At 40.4% G+C, this 23,815-nt stretch overlaps 1 protein-coding gene and 1 non-coding gene across 3 annotated transcripts in view; one reads left to right on the top strand and one right to left on the bottom strand.

The window, feature by feature from the left end:
• Positions 1-23,815, top strand: part of TMEM108 (transmembrane protein 108) — a 420,950-nt gene that overhangs the window by 82,588 nt on the left and 314,547 nt on the right. The window lies entirely within an intron of this gene.
• LOC138431488 (U6 spliceosomal RNA) lies at positions 21-126 on the bottom strand. Its single transcript, XR_011253705.1, has one exon. It is a non-coding gene; the product is annotated as a U6 spliceosomal RNA (small nuclear RNA).

Genomic DNA, 23,815 nt, shown 5'->3' with positions numbered 1-23,815 from the left:
AAATCTTCTATCGCTTTGTTAAAAATATGTAACACTTCACAAATTTGCCTGTCATCCTTGCATGGGTCCATGATAATCTTCTCTGTATGGTTCCAATTTTAGTATAGATACTGCTGAAGTGAACATATCTGTTCCTTTTTCTTTTCTTCCCTCTTTTGTCATTTGACTTTCGTTAGTGGTTATGTTTATATATTTTTTTCTTTATCTTTTGTCTGTTTGCTATAGGTTTTTGCCATATGAGGGTTACATATAGCAAATTTTATTTATACAATCTATTTTACATTGATACCAACTTAAGTGTTTTATAAACTCAAGATTTTTACTCGCCACCCCCCTACATATTTTAAGTTTTTGATGTCATATTTTACATGTTTATATTGTGTATTCCATAACTAATTATTATAATCATAGTTACTTTTACTGGTTTTATCTTTTAACCCTTACATTAGCTTTATAAGTAATTAATCATTATCTTTACTATATATTTACTTTTCCAGTGAGATTTATTCTTTCATATGTGCTCTTGTTACGAATTAGCTCTTTTCAACTTGAGTCCTTTTAACTTAAGGTTTTTGTAATGTCAGTTTAGTGTTGATGAACTCCTTTAGTTTTTGCTTGTCTGAAAATTTTTCAGTTCTGAATAATGAATTTGTTGTGGGTAGAGTGTTCTTAGTTGGCAGTTTTCTTCTTTTAGTACTTTAATTACATTGTGCCACTCTTTTCTGGCCTGCAAAATTTGTGCTGAAAAATCTGCTGATAGTCTTATGTGCATTCCCTAGTCTGTGGGATTTAGACTTCTGATGAAAGTCTAATGTGACCACTTTTGAATATCTTAATGTTCTTTCTGTAGTATTTCCAGAATGCATTTATTGTGATTCTGTGCTGTGAATACAAGCACAGAGGAGTTGATAATAACCCAATCTGGATGCTTTTACTGAGCATTGATTTTCTGTTGTATGCCCTCTGCATGTTCATAACATGCCACCCTTCAACTTACCATTTTTTTTAAGGATTTAGAAAAATAACACTGGTGATGTTTTGAAGAATACATTTAGAAAATATTATATACTTTATAGAGTCTATTTTTTCATATATGGTATGATAATGTCTTTATCATAGGACGTAAATTAATTAATGAAATATATGTGAAGCCACTTGTTTATTATCAACTACCTTATAAATTTATTTTATTACAAAGTGAAAATATCATTTCATGTGCAGTTTTGGTCACTTTGCCTTTCTGTTTATTGAGTAATCACGTATGTATATAGGTGGCTCTGAAGAGGTTGCTTTAAAATTACTTACATTGTTTTCTTAACATGGATTACATTTACTATTACCTATTTTATTGTTTTACTTCTATCTAAATGTTAGATTTCTATGTAGCTTTATTTGTAGTTTGGCATCATTTAGTAATTATCCAATGAGACAGACGTGGCTTACTATTATTTTCTTATGACTAGATCTGTTAGTAAAGGAAGATAAGCCTTATCATATCCATTACTCTGTATGGATGCTGCAGTGATCTCATCCATGACTTTATAAAGAACTAGCTGTGGAATTCCCATTGTAAGAATATTTAATTTAGGTTTCTTACCTAAACCTTCTGGTTAGAGTTCGAGTCAACCTGAGAAAGACCAAGTAAATCAAGGATAGAGCAGGATTGCTCTGTGAAGATGGACTGAAAAAAGTGAGAATTTCAGCCTAGATAGACACTTATCAATGGGACCGTGTAATGTAATCATTAAAATGGTGATGCATTACGATTTGCTTAAAACCCCCAAAAGAGTCCTCTTTAAAATTGTAAATATGTAGAGTTCGAGTCCCGTATGCCAGATATTGTCCATGAGATTGCAGTGACAGCTCCCATTGCCGTAGCACTTCACCACTGTTGTACCAGCTCACCAGGTACTTTATCTCATGCACTGACTGCAAACTTTGTTCCTCTCACTATACCAGCCTCAGTTAAAGCTTCATCATTTCTTCACAGATTTACTGCAACAGCATCTAGTCTTGATTCTCCAAAGCATTCTCCGTGTGTCCCATATGACCTTTCTCAACCAGGAATCTTATCACACCAGTGCCTCTGCTGTGTTCTCTGTGTGAAGCTACATGTTCTTGCATGTGTGCAGACCTTGCGGTTATATTGCCAACTTCTCTAGCCTCATCTGTTGATACTTGCCTATTTATAATCCTGGCTTCAGTCTTCTTAAATTACAGTGTAAACCTTCTGATCTGAGACATAATTTTTAATACAAATATTGGTTAAAATAGAGATCTAAAAATGATACATTAAAATTTTTTATTTTAACTTAAAACATGTGTTCACATTTCTTCAGCAATCTTTTGATATAGGGCCAAAGCCTTTACCTTGAATGTGGCTCTACTTGTCAAAGTACCTCATCAATGTTCTTGTGTAACCACACCCATAATGTGTCTCATCATTTCAATTGAGTTTCTTTCAAGTAGAGTGAATAAAAGAGCAGAATCTTCTAGGTTGTTATATTTTCCAGTCTTTTATAGCCATCTCACTCATAATTTGACAGTAACTTTTTGGCAGCTAGTCTTTTTGAGTCGTTTTGAAAGATTCAACCTAGTTTTCTTAGAAACAGTAACTTTTTTTTCACTCATGTTTCATTGACTTATATAATATTTAATTAAATAATATAATGTTTAATTAAATTAATTTGATTATAAAGCCAAGAACAACTGGCATACATATATTGGGAACCAATACAAGTGACTCTTGGCAAACATTTCCCTCACCTGGGTGAGACATCGAGTGCCCTGGCCCACTGGAGAAAATCCATTAGTATTTGTCTTGAGTGTCAAGATGTCTTTCAGAGAGAATAGAGAGTGTTAATTCAGGAGTTAGTTCAGTAGAAGTCAGTGAAATAAGTTTTTCAACTGTGTTTACAGCCCCTTAAATAAGTCATAGCCTCTTCTTTTAAAAATCTTGGCCACCTCTTTGCTCTCCTATCCTTACAAATTGAATTCTGATAGCATGGCTTCTTCCAGAAAGCTTTTCCTCATAGCCCGTCCCCTTGCAGCTAGTTGCTCCTACAGTTTGCTCACTTAGTGTCACATGCTGTTGGCTAAAGTGTCCCTGTGAGTCCAGTGAGACCAGGACTGTGTCATTTATCTCTGACTCCATAGTCTTGGCTTTTAGAAAAGTATTGGATAAATGAACTTGAATTTGTTTTTTTAGGAGGTGCTACAAGCTGAAAAATATAAATATACATCCTTATTATTGACACTCAATATTTCTGAACTTTGACTAGGACTTATAATAAATGTGTTTGCTTATAACGTCAGTAGCTATTATTGAATTGATGGTGTCTCGTAAGCATCAAAGCAATGAAGTAGGTTAAGAAAAGCAAGATAGATCACTTCAGGGACAGCTAAACCTTAATAAGCATAGTCATAGAGTGTAACAGTGCTCTTCTATAAACACCACTCCATGCTGCTTCCAGAATCTCTCTTCTGGGCCAGTGCAGCATTTCTTGTTGACCTCTAGGTCTTAAGGGTGACTCAAGGTAGGAATGCTGTGCAGCCCATGGGTAAACACGAAGACTGGAGTCAGAGTGCCTGGGTTCAGATCTCGGGCCTGCCTCTTACTCTGTGTACTCAGACAAGTCAGGGCCTCACTTTTCTCATCTACAAAAAGGAGAAAATCGTAATTTTTAAATGACCTACAAAAGCCACTTAGAGCTGCTTGGCATGTCTGTGCTTTCAAGATAAGTTAACAGATGCTATTGCTATTATTGAGATACCAAAGAATTCATAAAAGTCGTCTTATAGGTAGTATAATCACAGGTGAATTTATAAATGCTTTCATAAATAGTAGCATCCCTTCTGCACACTCACTGAAAGGAATTCAAAGAGGAAATACTAGGTGGGTAGATATTTGAATCTGGAATCTACCATTTGCCAGTTGTCACTTTCTGGACTATTTTCTTCATGTCTCTTAGTCTTGGTTTCTCTACTTATGAAATAGAGATGATAGCAGTGCAAGGCTTGGAGGGTTATTATGGATATTAAATTATAGGATGAATGTGAAGTATGGCTTTTGGAAGATAATAACTTTGACAAATGGCATCTGTCTCTGGCAATTATCAGCAGTCACAGACTTGGTATACAAAATAAAACTTTGTTTATAACCGAATTTTCTTACCTCTTGAGCCTCCATTTTTCTCTTTTGGCTGAAAATGAAATCTTGCCAACTTAATGGTAAATTCAGAAACTTCCAGACACTTCCCCTCCTTCTCTAGTTTGAGCAAATACTCAGTTGATTTTGGGTTTCTTCCTTCCTTTTTCTACTTTGCTTCTCCCTCAGGGTAAGTTTCTTGGGATTAGGTGTTATTCTGAGATCTGTGACACTTCCATTCAGATGTAGGGTTTCCAGCGGTCTTTGGTTCTGCTGAGTGCACAGCTGAAAGTTTTCATTCTGCCTTCCAGGCCCCAGACTCTGCTGATACCTCAGGCCTTCCTCTCTGATACTTTGGGGGAAACTCTTGGTTTTCTCCCTCATCTCACTAGAAAGCACAGACCTGTATGGTGGCCCCCATGCATATCCCTGCTCTCCTTGTGCTGCCGGCGCTTCCATCCTTCCAGATCCTGCTACGTGCTAAGCTTCTCTCAGCTTCTGAACTCACCTGAGGTTTCTTTTGCTTTATCCCCCACCCACATAGACTTGGTTCACAGTGCAGATAGGGAGAGAAGGCTCTGTTTTCTTTTCAGAAACCCTCTTACTCTTTGCATTAGTTTTCCATTGCTGCCATGACAAATTACTGGACATTTAGCAGCTCAAATAACATGCATTTTGTTATCTTACAGTGCTGTGTTAGGAGTCCGGGGTGACTTAACTGACTTCACAGACTTGGGTTTTATAAGACTGAAATCAAGGTTCACTTCAGGCTTACTTGGTTGTTAGAAGGTCCCAGTTTCTTGCCTTTGTATGCCCAAGACCCACATTTCTTTGCTGCCTGTCAACTGGGGGTTGTTCTTTCCTTGGCTCATGGCTCCCTTCTTCCATCTTCAAAGGCAACAATGGTGGGTTGAGTCCTCACATTTTGAATCTCTCTGACCTTTCCTCCTTTCTCATCTTTTCTACCTTCCTTTGCCTGTGCCTCTCCCTGACTTCTCTGACTGAGGTAATTACATTGGACCCACCCAGATAATACCTCTGTCTTAAGGTCAGCTTATGGATAACCTTAATATCATCTGTGAAGTCCCTAAAGAGCAATACCAAAATTAATGGCTGGATTAGTAGCCAGGAACAGGAAATGTCAGGGGAGGTACATCTTTAGAATTCTGCCTGTTGCACTCTTATCCCCAAACTCCTGTGGCTCTGCTCTGTCAGTGGAGGGATAAATTGGCTGGCCATGTATTCCCCAGTTCTCCAAAAATCATCATTTATCCTAGGAGCTCAGCTTTTGATATGTGAGACATGTTCCAAAGTGCCAAACTATTTTCTCCATCGTAGGCGTCAAGGTGCTCTGACTGTCTAGAACTAAAATTAACCTTTCTCTGTTCTATCATGTGTATCCCATGGACTGTGTGTGCAGAAAGGCCTTCCTGTCTCTTTGGATGGTGATTAAAGGATAAAGGCATGCTAGTTTGATTAATCAAACATTTATTGACTATTTTGTAATAGACAGTAATATGAGAGATTCTGACCTGAAGAAATGTATAAGCTAGTAGGAGTGAATTTCATTTAAACAAATACTTATAATAAATGCACAGTGTGAGAAGACTGTGTAGGAATACATGTGGTGCTGTCAGAACCGAGAAGAGGATACTGGGACTTTCAATGGAGAGGAGAAGGTTTAAGAAACAGTGGTGTACAGGCAGGCCTAGAAGGAAAGTGGTGGTTGAGAAACAATTTTACTTACCTGCAGTCTACAAAGTAGGTTTCTATACTGAGCTTCATTTAGTAACCACACTTACTTTTTTCAGTAGGGCTTATAGTATTTCTGTTACAGATATAGGAGGTAAAACTAAGAGATTTGCTCATAATCAGACTCCAGGCTTTGACTGACTGAGACTGAACCCAGTTTCACTAACTAGATCATGTGCTTTTTTTCCTAACCATTCTAATATGAGCAGGAGGTAGAGGGGCCAACCATGTGGCAAAATGGCAGAGTGTGGTGGCTGGTATGGGGTGTACAGTAGCTAGCCTCCAATAGCCCTCCTACAATCCCACCTACTGGTATTGACACCTTTGTATAGTCCCCTACCAAATGGGATTGGGCTGGCCTGTGTTACCAATAGGATATTGCAGAGAAGATGATGTCTGATTTTGAGACTAGGTCAAAGCAGACCTTGTAGCTTGAAGCTGGCTTTCCTGAGTCTCTGTTTTTGAAGGGAAATAGCTGCCATCCCCTAAGAGACCAGCATTTCTTTGGGGAGGTGCCCGCGGCAAGGCTATGGGGAAAGCCATCTTGGCAGCAGATCTTCCACTTCTAGTCAAGCTTTCAGGTGACTGCAACGTCATGGGAGACCCTGGACTAGAAGCAGCCAGTAAAGCTGCTCTCAGACTCCTGACCCACAGAATCTCTGTGGGCATTTATTGTTGTTCTAAGCCACTACGTCTTGGGCTAATTTGTTTCACAGTAATAGGTAGTTAATATAGCATGGGTTTTACAAGAGCAAGTAATTAATATTATTTAAATGGTGTTAAACAGATTATTAAAAAACCTACTGTGCAGTCTAAGAACTTTAGCTTTTATTCTGTGTGAGGGAGACACTGTAGGGTTTTGAACAGCAGAGCCCTTAGAAAAATAGATTATTGGCAAGTCTCTTGCATATGGAACATTTACAGATTAACTGACTTTCATGCCATTTGGTCCTGGAAGGCAGTCACTGAGGAATTAAATATCTTATAAATACTTCTGTCTCATCTTTTTCTGAGTTTGAAAATCTTAGAATCTGTATCTGACTCTTTGAATCCTAGGAATCATAGTTTATTTTTATTTTTCTAATTAGTAGAGAGCTTCCTCCTTGCAGCATCCCTACAAGGCTAGTACAAGCCCCTGAAAGAAAAATGTCTTGTCCTAAGAGTATGCTCAAGGCAGATCTGTGGGTCACCACCTGAAGAAGTGTACATGGTTTAAGTGTGTGATGATTAGATTTCAGCCAAACACAGACATAGAGAGAAGTATGTAGTGGGAAAACTCTGATCAGGAGCTTCTATTCTCTGAGCTTCTGGTGCAGTCAGGTCCTTGGTTAGCGCTACCTGAAGGCTAGTGCAGAATGATACAGTGGAAAGAACAATATATTAGAGTCAAGGGGAAGTGCTAATTCTCACTAAGCCACTGGCAAGCTGTGTAATCCTGGGCAAATATTAAATCTCCTGAGTCTCAATATCTTTGCTCATAAAATGAGAAAGGGTTGGATTAGATGATTCCCAATGTTCATTCTCATTACAACGTTCCATGACATATGATTCCTTTTATGTGATATGCCTGTGAAAATTGAGATAACATGTGTCTCTGGGGAGAGTTTAGAGTGATAATCTAACTATTCTAAAGGGAATAGGACAAATATTATAACCAAAAATATCCTTTGGAAACTTTTGTATTGTTATTAGACACAATGTATATCCATTTGCTTGGTTTTATGTGTAACATGAGTATTCCTCTTTAATTATAAGAATTACTTAATTTCTAAAACTCATAAAGATTATGGTGGAAAAAATTAGAAATGCTGCTTGCTGTTGAATGAGTTTATACATAAGTCAGTAAGTCTGTGCCATAGGTATTTTTCAGTGTGTTTTATATTCTGTTTGATAATTGCAATTGATTGTTGTGACTTTTACAATCATCTTAACACCTTGCAGGAGGTGCAGCCTTCTGCCAGTGAATATAGAGTGATCTTAGCTTTGGTGCAACATTAGCATACAATAGGAACTCTCAGGCATTGCAATTTGTAGTTATTACGGATTTTCTTTCCAGGTTGGTAACTGGAGACAGCATTCCTTATAGAACAGTACAGGATAATGAAATCTGCCCATTAATCACAAATCCTGTATTTTAGCTTCCATTGTAATTGTAGCTCTTCTTCACCAAGCCTATTTTGCCCACTTTTTTTTTTCCCCTCCATTTTCTCCCATCCATCTCTCAGAAAACTGGTGCAAATGCAATCAGATAAACAAGCAAATAAATGAAAAGGAAGAAAATCAAGGGGTCTAGATGTTGCAAGAGCTTCATAAACTCAAACTCTGGCAATTCTGGAGTTGATTTGAGTGTAGGGAAGGAGGTTGAGGAGAAGGTCACCAGGTAAAGTAGCTTGCCCTATTTAAGTATGTAACCCCAATTTCAGACACTGGCAGGCAGGAAGACAAGCAGAAATAAGTAGTTGGTGCTGGATATGTAGAAGGATGCATTTTCACATCATCCTTCCACTGTAGACCTTATTTACACACTCCAATAGGTGATTTTTTTTCTTTTTCCACACTTCTTTCATTCTAAGAGGATTACACCTTCCATTGCTTTCTGTCCACAAATCCTCCCATGCGATTTGATCAGCATGTTTGTGACATTTTTGGTTGTATCAGGAATTGACCATATCTCTAATGGTCTGAGGAGGCAGCAAGCATTGCTGGGTGGCCAGAATAGCCAGAGGGTGTGTGAATTCATTACTAACTTGTAGAGCAGGGCCAGAGAGATACTGGTATTCTCTTTTTATTCTTTTCAAAACTCTGACTTGAAACAGGTATTATACAAATTCTTGAACTTAACTAAGCCAAACTCTAATCTCCTAAGACTTTGGTTCTTAAACTTGAGTTGCCAGCCCAGATACTCAGACTTCCTGATTCAGAATGTATGCAATAAGGCCTGATAATTTGTATTTCTGACAAGTTTCTAGATGATGTGGATTCTGCTGGTCCCGTTTTGGAAACTGCTGTCCTAAGATGCTTACTCCTTGGAAGAAAAGTTATGACCAACCTAGATAGTATATTCAAAAGCAGAGACATTACTTTGCCGACTAAGGTCTGTCTAGTCAAGGCTATGGTTTTTCCTGTGGTCATGTATAGATGTGAGAGTTGGACTGTGAAGAAGGCTGTGTGCCGAAGAATTGATGCGTTTGAACTGTGGTGTTGGAGAAGACTCTTGAGGGTCCCTTGGACTGCAAGGAGATCCAACCAGTCCATTCTGAAGATCAGCCCTGGGATTTCTTTGGAAGGAATGATGCTAAAGCTGAAGCTCCAGTACTTTGGCCACCTCATGCGAAGAGCTGACTCATTGGAAAAGACTCTGATGCTGGGAGGTATTGGGGGCAGGAGGAGAAGGGGACGACCTAAGATGAGATGGCTGGATGGCATCATGGACTCGATGGATGTGAGTCTGAGTGAACTCCGGGAGATGGTGATAGACAGGGAGGCCTGGCGTGCTGCGATTCATGGGATCGCAAAGAGTCGGACACGACTGAGCAACTGAACTGAACTGAACTGAAAGGTTCTTCCAACCTGGAACGATTGGAAATCAGGGTACAGACCCCTGGGGTTTCTCAGTTCTCTCACTCCTTTGAGGCCAGCTCATCTCTGTCCCACTGCTGCTTGGGTCTGGGGTCATGGGTGTGTGCCCATATTCTATCCTTCGGACCCAGAGTGCTGAGAACTCTGGGATGCCCAACCATCTGAATTTCTGAACATGGTATAAAACCAGAGCTCTGGTGCAGAAGTTGTGATCCCCTTGTGACCTTAGGAACATTGTCGTTTAATCTGGAAAATAACACTCTAGGTGGGAAGTATTCTCGCTTTTATCTGTGAGGAATTGAAACTTGAAAAGTGGAAATTACTTGCCCAGAAGTAAATGGCAGAACTGGTATTTGAACCCAGGATTAGGGCTTCATTGCCTGATTTTCCTTCACCTAATCTGTTTCTCCTGGGTTCCATTTTGACTTCTTTCCTCATTATTATGTAACCAAGATTATACATTACACAGATTCTCTTTAATTAGGGTTTGAATTATGACTTACATATACATATGTGTGTATTTATATATGTGTGTATTTATATATATGATATATATATAAATACACACATGCTCCTTGGCTTCATTTTTATTATTTTGCATGTATATCTAGTATAGTATGTTACATGTGTCCTTGAAGTTGCCCTAAAGCAGATTATAACAGGGCAAGAAATACATACATGCCTAGTTCACATACATGTTACTCATCTACACACAAACTGGCTTTTCCTCTATGCCTCACATAAAGTCGAAGAAAATCTGCCTCTTTGATTGCCATTGATTTATACTAAGTTGCAGCCACACCCTTGACTGCCATCAGTAAATAAATGGAGATGAAACTGCCTTCGCTGCCCTTCCCTCCCCCCATATTCTCGCCAGTACTTCACCATAAAGAAAGAAATTTAGGGCATCATTAATTCTGGGGAGATGTTTGGCAGGTCTGTATCAACAGATCCACTCTGTTGGAAAACAAGAACAAGACCTGAGGGCTTTGAGAGTATGTCTGCAGTGAGAGTTTATATATTTTGTCCACATTAATAGCAGTGCAGGTATTTCCCTTTCCTATAGAAAACAGCTCTTTTTCCACTGAGAGGTGGAGCAGGGGAACAAACCAAAAAAACAAAAAATTCTGGTGTCTGCTGTTGAAGGCTGTAGGGAACAAGGAGCTGGGTTACAGGAAGAATGGTGATAAGGAGGAAAGATTGATGGTCGTAGGTACCCCCCCAGGAACTAAATGACTGGGAAATATAAAATCGCTTGTTTTTAAGTTTACTTGTGGAAGTGGGTGTTGGAAAGGTTGCAGTTGTAAGTTATTGTGAGTAGTAAAGAAGGGTTGTTTGGAAACTGAAAGGAAATTGTGACAGATGTGGGTGGGTGGTACGTTATCACCAGGTGAGCCAGATCGCTGGTGGGTGTTGGAGGTACATGCATGCTTGTGAGGGTGCTTGGGTTCAGCTGTGTGTGGTTTTCTGCAGTCTCCTAGCGTTTCTCATGGTTGAAATTGTTCACAAGCAAACACAAAATTTTCATTATCCTCTAATGGTTTCCTAGTATATCAATTGCATTGAAACAAATTTTTGTTTTCAAAGAAACATAGCACAACTGACTTCAGGTCAGTTCTCAGATGATTCCCTGTTTCCCTTATTAGAATACTTGATGGCCGTCTGTGAGATGAGGGGCATGTGAAAATGCCTCTTTTATACATATTTTATTTCCTATCTCTTATAAAATTGTGTTGTTGTTGTTCAGTCCCTAAGTCATGTCCTGCTTTGTGACCCCATGAACTGTGGCCTGCCAGGCTTCCACGTCCTTCACTTTCTCTGGAGTTTGCTCAAACTCATTGAGCCGGTGTTGCCATCCAACCTTCTCATCCTCTGTCGCCCCCTTCTTCTTTTGCCCTCAATCTTTCCCAGCATTAGGGTCTTTTCTAAGGAGTCAGTTCTTTGCATCAGGTGGCCAAAGTATTTGAGCTTCAGCTTCAGCACCAGTCCATCCAATGACCAGATGCCATGATCTTTGATTTTTGAATGTTTAAACCAGCTTTTTCACTCCCCTCTTTCACCCTCATCAAGAGGCTCTTTAGTTCCTCTTCACTTTCTGCCATTAAAGTGGTATCATCTGCATATCTGAAGTTGTTGATATTTCTCTCGGCAGTCTTGATTCTAGCTTATGAGTCATCCAGCCCAGCATTTTGTATAATGTACTCTGCATATAAGTAAGCAGAGTGACAATATATAGCCTTGATGGACTCCTTTTCCAATTTGCACCAATCCGTTGTTCCATATCCAGTTCTAACTGAATATGTAAGAAATTAAGTAATGAGTAAATCCCCCTCATTTTGTGTAACATCACAAAATGGATGTTAAATTTGGGGGGGAGCCACATAAAAATTTCCCATGTAGCAAAATGGCTTTGTTAAGGTGATCTGTTCCCACTCCATCTCCCACCCCACCACAACCTTTGAGCCAAGCCGTGTGGCTCAAAGTCACTGATGACTGAATGTTGTCTGTTTTCTCCCTGGTGATTTTCTTTGACTGATGGCCCAGAGAGGTACCTGTTGAAGTGGCCCTGTGGTGTTTGGTGAAGTGTGTGTACTCATTTGTTCTAGCTCTCAGAGCATTTCCCAGGGTCACATTTATTGATTTCAGGATATGACTGTGTGTATTAGACACTTCTTGACAATTACATGCACAGTATTTGTGATGATTAATTCTGGGGTGTACTGGGTGTTTTATCCTTTTCAGGTCCATCTTGGGAAAAAGGGAAAATTCACATGGAGAAAGAAGCAGCTTCACATCTTTGAGCCTACATTTGCAGGGGAGCCATATCTGGCAACAGAGAAGGCAATGGCACCCCACTCTAGTACTCCTGCCTGGGAAATCCCATGGGCGGAGGAGCCTGGTAGGCTGCAGTCCATGGGGTTGCGAACAGTCGGACACGACTGAGCAACTTCACTTTCACTTTTCACTTTCATGCATTGGAGGAGGAAATGGCAACCCACTCCAGTGTTCTTGCCTGGAGAATCCCAGGGACGGGGGAGCCTGGTGGGACACAGAGTCCGACACGACTGAAGTGACTTAGCAGCAGCAGCAGCATGTCTGGCAAAAGCATAGATAAGGCAGTGCTTTTGGAAGGAGTATCTGGTCATTTTCTTCAAGTTCAACATCTCTCATCCAATTAGATGTAGCAGCTGGATTCTCATGTGTGCATTCCAGTTACAGAGAAAGAAGAGTTGAACCACTTGTGGTGGTCCAGGTGTTAAAGAATCTGCCTGCAGTTCAAGAGATCCAGGTTCAATCCCTGGGTCGGGAAGATCTCCTGGAGAAGGGAATGGCAATCCACTCCAGTATTCTTGCCTGGAGAATTCCATGGATAGAGGAGCCTGGTGTACTACAGTCCATGGGGTTGCAAAGAGTCGGACACGACTAACTAACACTTTTACTTTCACTAACATAGTGTTATATCTGCTGGGAAATGTATCATTATAAATAATGTGGGAAATTTTTAAAAATTTAAATGTAGGTCCTAGAATTTAGGGCTGAAAGAAAATGTGAAGAGAAAGGATATTTTCGTCCTATGCTTCATCTTACAATAAGGAATTTGAGTCCCATAGAAGAGACATAATAAGCCATCAGATCCTATCTTGTTATAACATAAAGGAACCAGGACTTAAGACACTAGCTCTTCTTGTACCATGATGCTGATTTTTGTAATTCAGTGAGTTCTGACCACTTACATAAGAATCCAGGGGCTCTCATTCTGTTGCTGCTGTTCCCTTAATTCTAGTATTTGTAACACGTGCTTGATTTGATTCCCCTGCTTTACCCACTTCAATTTTATTTTATATTTTAAAGCTGAGAAAAATGAAGGTTGCTTTTATTTAGGCCACGGCTACCACTAGTTGCTTTGCTTTAGTTGACATCCTTTCTTACCTCAGTGGATAGAAATATGAATAAGAATATCCTTGTACAAGGAGGACAGAAGTGCTGGCCTACTCCTATGGAGGCCTATTTTCCAACAGTTCTATCTAGTCAGTCCTTGAATGTGTTACTAGAGATATGAAGACCTAAAAAAAGAAACTCCCCAGAAAATTTCAAGCAAAAATGTTTACCTCCTCAAGATAATTTTTTAAAGCCAAATTGGAAAAAGGTGTGTTATGAAAAATGTTTAGAATGAAATGCAGTATTTCAGATATAAAGTGTTCATATGCTATGTTGCCTTTAATCCTTCAAAATACATTCTTAAAAACTTATAATTGGAGGGTATTTATGAAAGACCATTTATGGTGTCAGTTTGGTAGAGTCTCCATACTCCGAAGACAAGCTAACGTTCACTAAGTGCTAATATTCACTAAGCACTTACTGGGTGTCAGGCGCTATTCTGCATGGCTCACAGGAAATCATTCATTTAATCCTCAGTGCAACATCTTGAGGAAAATGCCATCATTATTCATTTGATGGGGGTAAACTGAAGTTCAAAAAGTGGCTTGACTTGCCTAAGGCCACATGCTGGTAAGTTGAGGAGATGGGAGCCTCCACTTATGTCCAGGCTTTCAAGCTTACTCTCCTAGTAGAAATGAAAGGAGGAGCTGGAAGCACCTGCCTTAGTCATGCTTCTCACACTTATCAGGGCATCCATCCAGACAGTTTTGTTCTCCATTAAAGGGGACTAAAAATAATACACAATTTTCCTTTTCACAGATTTGTTGTGGTAATCCAAGAAGATAAGGGAGGGGAGTCATGTTTAATGAGCATCTACTACAAGCCAGGGACCACAGGAGTGGATGTGTTTCACATAACATCAGCCGTTGCTGCTGTCCCTGTTACTGTTGTGCAGTTAGCAGATTTTCTGTTGACTGCTGAGTCACTGCTATTTTCAGAAGATGGATTAACTGCCATCTGTCCTCACGTTTGGGTTTTCTAGTTGCCTCTCATGCCTGTCTTATTCAGCTGATTTCACCGGAGGCAGGAGATTATTTTTAAAGTGATACATGTTATTTGTAGAAAATTTGGGCAAAGGATTAGAAAAGGCAGTTAAAGAGGAGGAAACTCAAAAGGCTATCAAAGTATTGGAAAAGATACTCCAAGTCACTGGTGATGAGAGAAATGCAAATTAAATCAATAATGGCATGTACAGCATTTTAGAGATCTCAGTTATGCCCAGTGTTTCTGGGACTTTGGAGACCTTCTCCAAAGTCTATTGTTAATAGGAGATAGACTGATGCTACCATTTTGGAGAGCCTGTGTTTGAATTAGGGCCACTCACACCCATAACCCAGAAATTCTTCTCTGGAGATGTATGAAAATGTCTTTGTTTTATATATTTATATATATATATACATATATATATATATACACATACATATAATATATATGTGTGTATATATAAACACATGCATATATATATGCATATGCACACATATACATATGTGCCTTATGGATATATGTGTGTAGAGAAGGCACTGGCACCCCACTCCAGTACTCTGGAAAATCCCATGGATGGAGGAGCCTGGTGGGCTGCAGTCCATGGGGTCACTAAGAGTCAGACACAACTGAGAAACTTCACTTTCACTTTTCACTTTCATGCACTGGAGAAGGAAATGGCAACCCACTCCAGTGTTCTTGCCTGGAGAATCCCAGGGACAGGGGAGCCTGGTGGGCTGCCGTCTATGGGGTCGCACAGAGTCGGACACGACTGAAGCGACTTAGCAGCAGCAGCAGCAGCATATATGTGTGTATGTATGCGTTTGTGCATGCTAAGGTGCTTCAGTCATGTCCAGCTCTGTGCAACCCTATAGACTGAAGCCTGCCAGGCTCCTCCAGTATTCCCAGGCAAGAATGCTAGAGTGGGTTGCCATGCCCTCCTCCAAGTTATTTTCCCAACCCGGTGATTGAACCTGCGTCTCTTATGTCTCCTGCCTTGTGTGTATGTAAAGCACCATACTAGGACGTGAGTGTATTCACGCAAGGTTATTGTGACGGTAAGAGGGAGTCTTACCGCCAAAGAACTGATGCTTTTGAACTGTGGTGTTGGAGAAGACTCTTGAAAGTCCCTTGGACTGCATGGAGATCCAACCAGTCAATCCTAAAGGAAATCAGTCCTGAATATTCATTGGACAGACAGATGCTGAAGCTGAAACTCCAATACTTTGGCCACCTGATGTGAAGAGCCAACACATTAGAAAAGACCCTAATGCTGGGAAAGATTGAAGGCAGGAGGAGAAGGGACGACAGAGGATGAGATGGTTGGATGGCATCACTGACTCGATGGACATGAGTTTGAGTAAGCTCTGGGAGTTGGTGATGGAGAGGGAAGCCTGACATGCTGCAGTCTATGGAGTCGCATAGAGTCAGACGCTATTGAGTCACTGAACTGAGCTGAACTGAAGAGGGACTTGGAGGTAAACTGGTTGTCCTTCACTAACAAAGTGGTTAGTTCAAATTTAGTTGAAAGAGCATAAAGGAGTGTTGTGCATCTGTTAGAGAAAATTGATTAGATGAACATTTATCAACATGACTGGATCTTAAGGGCATAGTGCCAAATGTAAAGAGTAAGAAAAATGAGATTCAGTACAAGTTAAATTACATGCCCACAAAATGAAACTCATTTCTGTAAGTGCACAAAATGAGGCTATCTGCTTTCAAGCTTATAGTCTTAGTAGAAATGGAGATACAGAAGAGGTACCAGTTAAACCTCTCAGAGTTGGTTGTGTGAGGGACAAGGGTGAGAAGTGGGGAGATAAAAAGGGAAATAATAAATAAAGCAAAAGAGAACCTTGTAAGAACAATGATAATAATGTGCCATAAACAGGGTAACAATAAATTCAACTCCTTGTAAAGGAAGAAAGTCAGAAAATACAAGTCAAAACACAAAAATAAAATTATGTGTAATTCTGTTTACAGATAACTGTTAAAACTTCAGTGAACATTCTTCTACTATTTTGTATGTGTATATGTGTATTTTACGTTTATCACACATATTTATCTACTCAGTAAATGAAAGGTACATTTTTTTTTCATATCCTAGCTATGAAGATGTACTAACTTATCTCTAAAATGCCTTCTAATTCTAAGACATTCTGTCTTCAGGGTGAATACCATAGCATCAAATTCAAATTTTAAACTGACTTATGTTCAGCATATTTACTAAACATTCTTAGTTTTCAGCCATGAGATGCTAGTACATTCAAAGGAAAATATATCTGCATATGCTTTTAACTCAAATAGTACTTATTTTGGCTTGATTGTTAGAGATCATTTAAGTGCATTCAGATCATTTCACAGGCTGACAGTTTGCTCTAAGTTTGGATCACAGTATCAGATGAGCATTGATTCCAAATGGAACAACTTGGTCTAATGTAGCAGAGAACCTTCCCAGTGAGTGACTGGATGGCTTTTAATAGGCTAGAGCTGAACACATGCCTTGCAGGATCTCAGTTCCCCAACATGGATTAAACCTAGGCCACGGGAGTGACAGTGTTGAATCCTAACCACTAGACCACCAGGGAACTCCCTGAACAATTTCTGATGACTGTTCAAAAACAAGCAAATTAGTGAATAATAGAGTCCTGAACCTTTAGTTTCAGTTTTATATGTGGACTGTAAGCAACCTTTAATAGAGAGTTCATTCTTCTCTCCCAGGGACAAAAGCAGACCAAAGTCTATCCTGGCCTCTTAAAAAAGCCAACAGAAACCTCCCAGGGGAGACTGAGATCTCAGATCATTGCACTGGTAGCAATGATGGAGTTTCCATTGGCTGTTGTTGCTATGGTAATCATTGCTGACCTCACAGATCCTTCCTAATGATGTTCTCAACAGGTTCACTTGTAGCATTTGCTCTGTGTGTGTCTATCTATATCTGTTTGCTTGTGACTAAGTTGTCCAGTCTTACTCTGAATCCAGAGTCAGAAGGTAGCAGGCACCAATGCCTTGCCCTTAATAATAAATGCTAAACAAAGATTTGTGAGGCTGGATTCAGTGCACTGGATTTGGAAAAACAACCAAAGTTATAAGGAGTTTCAACAAATCTCTACATTTCTCAAAGTGTAGTCTTGGAAATCCATGTTGCTGGCCACTTTCTCACTTGAACAGTTTTGGCTGCTCATTAGAGTAATCAGTAAACATGTGAAGTTTGCAACTCTCAGCTTGCAAAAGTTCCCCCCATCCCACCCCCCAGCTAGGAGGGAGTAGTTATTTTAAAACTACCCTTCTTTAGAATTTATCATTAAGCTTTTCTGGGAGAAGAGCAGCATGGACTTAACAGGCTACTGGCTACTCACCAAGTTTCTTAGTCTCTGGGGTTGGTTGATAGTGGTTCTCACAGCCTGCTGAGTATAAACCCTTCCTTGAGACTCTGGTGCCGTCCAAATGTGGGAAACACTCAATGTTATAATATCAAGACTGTTTAAAGACTTCCCAATTCTGAGATTTCCCCAAACCTAAATTAATAAAATTGTATCAGATTTTTGCTATGCCTCCAATGAAAAATAATCCTCCCATGGTAATATAGTATTGGTGGTTATAGAGTACCATGAATATTAAATGGAATCAGTTTTTCAAAAAAGAAGGGAGTGTTGCTGTTTAGTCGCTCAGTCCTGTCCGACTCTCTGCGACCTCATGGACTGCAACGTGCCAGGCTTCCCTGGCCTTCACCATCTCCCAGAGCTTGCTAACCTCATGTCGATTCAGTCAGTGATGCCATCCAACCATCTCATCCTCTGTCGTCCCCCTCTCCACCTGCCTGCAATCTTTCCCAGCATCAGGGTCTTTTCTAATGAGTCAACTCTGAATCAGGTAGCCAAAGTTTTAGAGCTTCAGCATCAGCATCAGTCCTTCCAATGAATATTCAGGATTGATTACCTTTAGGATTGACTGGTTTGATTTCCTTGCAGTCGAAGGAACTCTCAAGAGTCTTCTTCAACACCACAGCTTAAAAGCATGAATTCTTTGGCGTTCAGCCTTCTTTATGGTCCAACTATCACATCCATATACAACTGCTGGAAAAACCATAGCTTTGATTATATGGAGTTTGTGGGCAAAGTAATGTCTCTCTTTTTTAATATGCTGTCTAGGTTTTTCATAGCTTTTCTTCCAAGGAGCAAGCATCTCTTAATTTTGTGGCTTCCATCACTATCTGCAGTGATTTTGGAGCCCAAGAAAAGAAAATCTGTCACTGTTTCCATTGTTTCCCCATCTGTTTGCCATGAAGTGATGGGACCGGGTGCCATTATCTTCATTTTTTGTTCTTGGTTTACATACTGTTGAAGCCTGGCTTAGAGAATTTTGAGCATTACTTTGCTTGCATGTGAAATGAGTGCAATAGTGCAGTAGTTTGAACATTCTCTGGCCCCCTTTTGGGATTGGAATGAAAACTGACCTTTTCCAGTCCTGTGGCCACTGCTGAGTTTTCCAAATTTTCTGGCATAATGAGTGTAGCATTTTAAGAGTATCATCTTTTAGGATTTAAATAACTCAACTGGAATTCCATCACTTCCACTAGCTTTGTTTGTAGTGATGCCTCCTAAGGCCTGCTTGACTTTACACTCCACGATTTCTGGCTCTAGGTGAGTGATCACACCGTCGTGGTTATCTGGGTCATTAAGATCATTTTTGTATAGTTCTTCTGTGTATTCTTGCCACCTCTTCTTAACATCTTCTGCTTCTGTTAGGTCTATACCGTTTCTGTCCTGTATTGTACCCATCTTTGCATGAAGAGTTCCCTTGCCATCTCTAATTTTCTTGAAGCGATCTGTAGTCTTTCCCATGCTACTGTTTTCCTCGGTTTCTTTCCATTGGTCACTTAGGAGGGCTTTCTTATCTCCCCTTGCTCTCTTTGGAACCCTTTACTCGCATGGGTATATCTTTCCTTTTTTCCTTTGCCTTTCGCTTCTCTTCTTTTCTCAGTTATTTGCAAGGACCTCTCAGACAACCATTTGCCTTTTTGCGTTTTTTTTTTCTTGGGGATGATTTTGATCACCACCTGTTATACAGTGTCACAAACCTCTGTCCATAGTTCTTCAGGCACTCTGTCAGATCTAATTCCTTGAATCTATGTGTCACTTCCATTGTGTAGCATAAGGGATTTGATTTAGGTCATACCTTAATTGCCTAGTGGTTTCCCTACTTTCTTCAATTTAAGTCTGAATTTGGCAATAAGGAGTTCATGATCTGAGCCACAGTCAGCTTGTTTTTGCTGACTTTATAGAACTTTTTCCTCTTTGGATGCAAAGCATATAATCAATCCGATTTCGGTATTGACCATCTGGTGATGTTCATGTGTAGAGTCATCTTTTGTGTTTTTGGAAGAGGGTGTTTGCTATAACCAGTGCATTCTCTTGGCAAAACTCTGTTAGCCTTTGCCCTGCTTCATTTTGTACTCAAGGCCAAACTTGCCTTTATTTCAGGTGTCTCTTGACTTCCTGCTTTTGCGTTTCAGTCCCCTATAATGAAAAGGACATCTTTTTTTGTTGTTCTAGAAAGTCTTGTAGGTCTTCATAGAACCATTCAACTTCAGCTTCTTTGACATTAATGGTTGGGCATAGTCTTGGATTACAGTGATATTGAATGGGTTGCCTTGAAAACAAACAGATCATTCTGTTGTTTTTGAGATTGCACCCAAGAACGGCATTTTGGACTCTTTTGTTTAATTTTTTTTTTTTGGAATTTATTTTTTCTTTTTTTTTTCTTTAATTCTTACATGCGTTCCCAAACATGAACCCCCCTCCCACCTCCTTCCCCATAACATCTCTCTGGGTCATCCCCATGCACCAGCCCCAAGCATGCTGCATCCTGCGTCAGACATAGACTGGCAATTCAATTCTTACATGATAGTATACATGTTAGAATGTCATTCTCCCAAATCATCCCACCCTCTCCCTCTGCCTCTGAGTCCAAAAGTCCGTTATACAGATCTGTGTCTCTTTCCCTGTCTTGCATACAGGGTCGTCATTGCCATCTTCCTCTTTTGTTAACTATGAGTGCTACTCCATTTCTTCTAAGGGATTCTTGTCCACAGTAGTAGATATAATGGTCATCTGAATTAAATTCACCCATTCTGGTCCATTTTAGTTCACTGATTCCTAGAATGTCGATGTTCACTCTTGCCATACATTGATTTATAGACCTAACACTCCAGGTTCCTATGCAGTATTGTTCATTATAGCATCAGACTTTACTTTCACCACCAGATACATCCACAATGGGCATTTTTTCCAGTTTGGCTCAGCCTCTTCTTTCCTTCTGGAGCTGTTTCTCCACTCTTCTCCAGTAGGATATTGGGCACCTACCAACCTAGGGAGTTCATCTTTCAGTGTCATATCTTTTTGCCTTTTTGTACTGTTCATGGGGTTCTCAGGGCAAGAATACTGAAGTGGTTTGCCATTCCCCTCTCCAGTGGACCACATATTGTCAGAACTCTCCACCATGACCTGTCCGTCTTGGGTGACCCTATATTGCATGGCTCATAGTTTCATTGAGCTACACAAGGCTGTGATCCATGTGATCAATTTGGTTCATTTTCTGTGATTGTGGTTTTCATTCTGTCTGGCTTCTGATAGATGAGGATAAGAGGCTTTTGGAAGCTTTTTGGTGGGAGTGACTAGCTGTGTGTTCAGCTAGTCTTTGGTCTGCTCTGGCGGGCTGGTCCATTTTCAGTAAACCTTTAATCCAATTTTCTTCTGATGTGTAGGGCTATGTTTGCTCCCTGTAGTTTGGCCTGAGACCAAACTGTGGTAGGGATAATGGCAGTAATGGCAACCTCCTTCAAAGGACTTATGCCAGCATGCCGTGGCTCCCAGAACTGTTGTAATCAGTGCCCCTGACCCCACAGCAGGCCACTATGGACCCATGCCTCCACTGGAGACTCCTGGACATTCACAGGCAAGTCTGGCTCAGTCTCTTGTGGGATCACTGCTCCTTTCTCCTGGACCTTGTGCCTACAAGGTTTGTTGTGTCCTCCAAGAATCTGTTTTTCTGGGGGGCTCAGTCCCTTGCCAGATCTCCAGCTTGAAGAATCTATTGTGGGCCCTAGAACTTTTGCAACAGTGCAAGAACTTCTTTGCTATAATTGTTCTCCAGTTTGTGGGATGTCTGCTTGGTGGCTCTATGGTGGTGCTTAATGGTGACCTCCTCCAGTGAAGTCTAAGCGCTTTTTAGATCTGCTGAAACCAGAGCCCAAGTTCCCATGGCAGGTCACTGCTGACCCATGCCTCTGCAGGAGACATTCAGACACTCAAAGGCAGGTCTGATTCAGTCTCTTCTGAGGGTCACTGCTCCTTTCCCTGAGTTCTTTGTGCACAAGGTTTCGTTTGCACCCTCTGAGCATCACAGGCGGATCTGAGCTTTGATTCTAAACACAGTTTCGCCCCTCGTACTGTCTTGTTTGGGTTTATCCTTTGTCCTTGGATGCAGGGTATCTTTTTTTGGTGGGATCCAACATTCTTCCGTCTCTGGTTGTTCAGCAGCTAGTTGCGATCTTGGTATTGCTGGAGAAGATGAGCGCATGTCTTTCTACGCCGCTATCTTGAAGGTAATTTATAGGCATTTATGTTAAATTTTATGTTTGCAAAATATATTTTAGTTGCCTCTCAAATGAGAGACCTGCAAGCCTAAGCCACTCCTGCCCCCGTTTGATATCTCAACTTCAGTAAGAAGGGCTCCCAGGTGGCACTAGTAGTAAAGAACCTGCCTGCCAACGCAGGAGACATAAGAGATGGGGTTCAATCCCTGGGTCGGAAACATCCCCTGGAGAAGGGGATGGCATCCCACTCCAGTATTTTTGCCTGTAGAAGCCCATGGACAGAGGAGCCTGGCAGACTCTTCCATGGGATCTCAAAGACCTGGACATGACTCAAGAGACTTAGCACAGAAGCAAACTTTAGAACAATAGGTAATTTTCTTTGGACATTGCCCCCAAACCATGTTTTTCACTAGCAGAAGAACATTTGCAGTAAAACTGCTTAACATCTGAAAAGTGGCTGTTCCAGAACATAATAAGTCCCTTCGGAAATCACAGTGAGGCCGAGGGCTATGAATCCTTCCCCACCCAGGATTCTTTTTCCTCTGGATGTAAGAGATCGATGCTAGGGCTTGTCAGTTTACCATAGGGGTGTGTAAAAAAAAAAAAAAAGTTTGTTAAGTTCTAGGCGGTGTGGTATGGGGCCACTGCCGCAGACCAAGAGTGAGAGGATTGGACTTGACAGTGGGATCTATCATTTCTAACAGTGTGGCCTTGATTGCATCAGTAACCTCTCCTACTTGTAAAATGGAGAGGTTGCCTTTCTTGTCTCACCAGTGGTTGTATCAGATGTGTAACATGGATCATTCTTTGCAGCTTCTGGACTGCTTTGGACATGTACTAACTCATTCACCAAGGTCTGATCATTCTGCACAGGCTGCAAAACATGTTTGCACGTGTGTCTTTCCTGAGTCAAGGCTGTCAGGCTCCTCAGTTTGCACAAGCTGACAGAGTGTATCCAAGAATACCAGATAGGGGAGGAAAGGAAAATAACAGAGAAAAGAGGAAAAAGGGTAGGTACTCCCCTCCACCTACTCTCCTGCTCCATTCAGCAGGTTGAATTCAGTTCTTTCCTGCTTTGTATGCATGGACAGAGCCTCTTGTGATAATGTGCATGAACAGAGGAGTATAAACCCACATTTAAAAATAACTTGAGATGTAGTTGGCTGCAGCCATCTGACAGAGCCCTGGATCTCTCTCCAGCAATGTCATCCATTTGTAGCCCATTGATTCATGGTCTTTAATAATTTTTGTGAGGCAAATCTGAAGTTTACTTTATCTATGGAGAAGGGACCTACCAAGCAAATGAAAAGTGTAAATAAGTTTGCTAGGAAACATACTAACCTGCTTAAGAAAAGGGCTATTTTCAAATGCCTTACTTGCATCTATTTGTATCCTAACTAAATACTGATTATGAGTGATTCTAGTCATTAAAGTAGTCCTATGAGGATTTCTACTTGGTAATATTTTATTAGCATTTAATTTGAATTACTCTAATAAAACTCCTCTTCTTTAAAACTCATCTGTAATTCAATATTGTCACCCAGATCTTCCTTCCATCAGGATGAATTTGTTGTAAGGTATTATTGTAATTAATTACATGCTTCTAAATCCCTTGGAAACTGTCTGGTGCAATTACATCCTTTGAATAAGACCTTCAGTTTCCTTTGGTTTCCTTAGATATTAATACAAATATCTTGACACTTAAATGGTATTGCTGAAGTTTGAGTACTGAGAAGAGTGTCCTGTAGAAGCCAATTAGAGAGACTGATAATTATTTATGTCCTCTATGGCTAAACTCTAGTCCAAATAGGAGGTCAGCTTCT

Source organism: Ovis canadensis, chromosome 1, assembly GCF_042477335.2.
Source record: "Ovis canadensis isolate MfBH-ARS-UI-01 breed Bighorn chromosome 1, ARS-UI_OviCan_v2, whole genome shotgun sequence".
In the NCBI taxonomy this organism is placed as follows: domain Eukaryota; kingdom Metazoa; phylum Chordata; class Mammalia; order Artiodactyla; family Bovidae; genus Ovis; species Ovis canadensis.
This window is presented reverse-complemented; position numbering and strand designations above follow the sequence as displayed.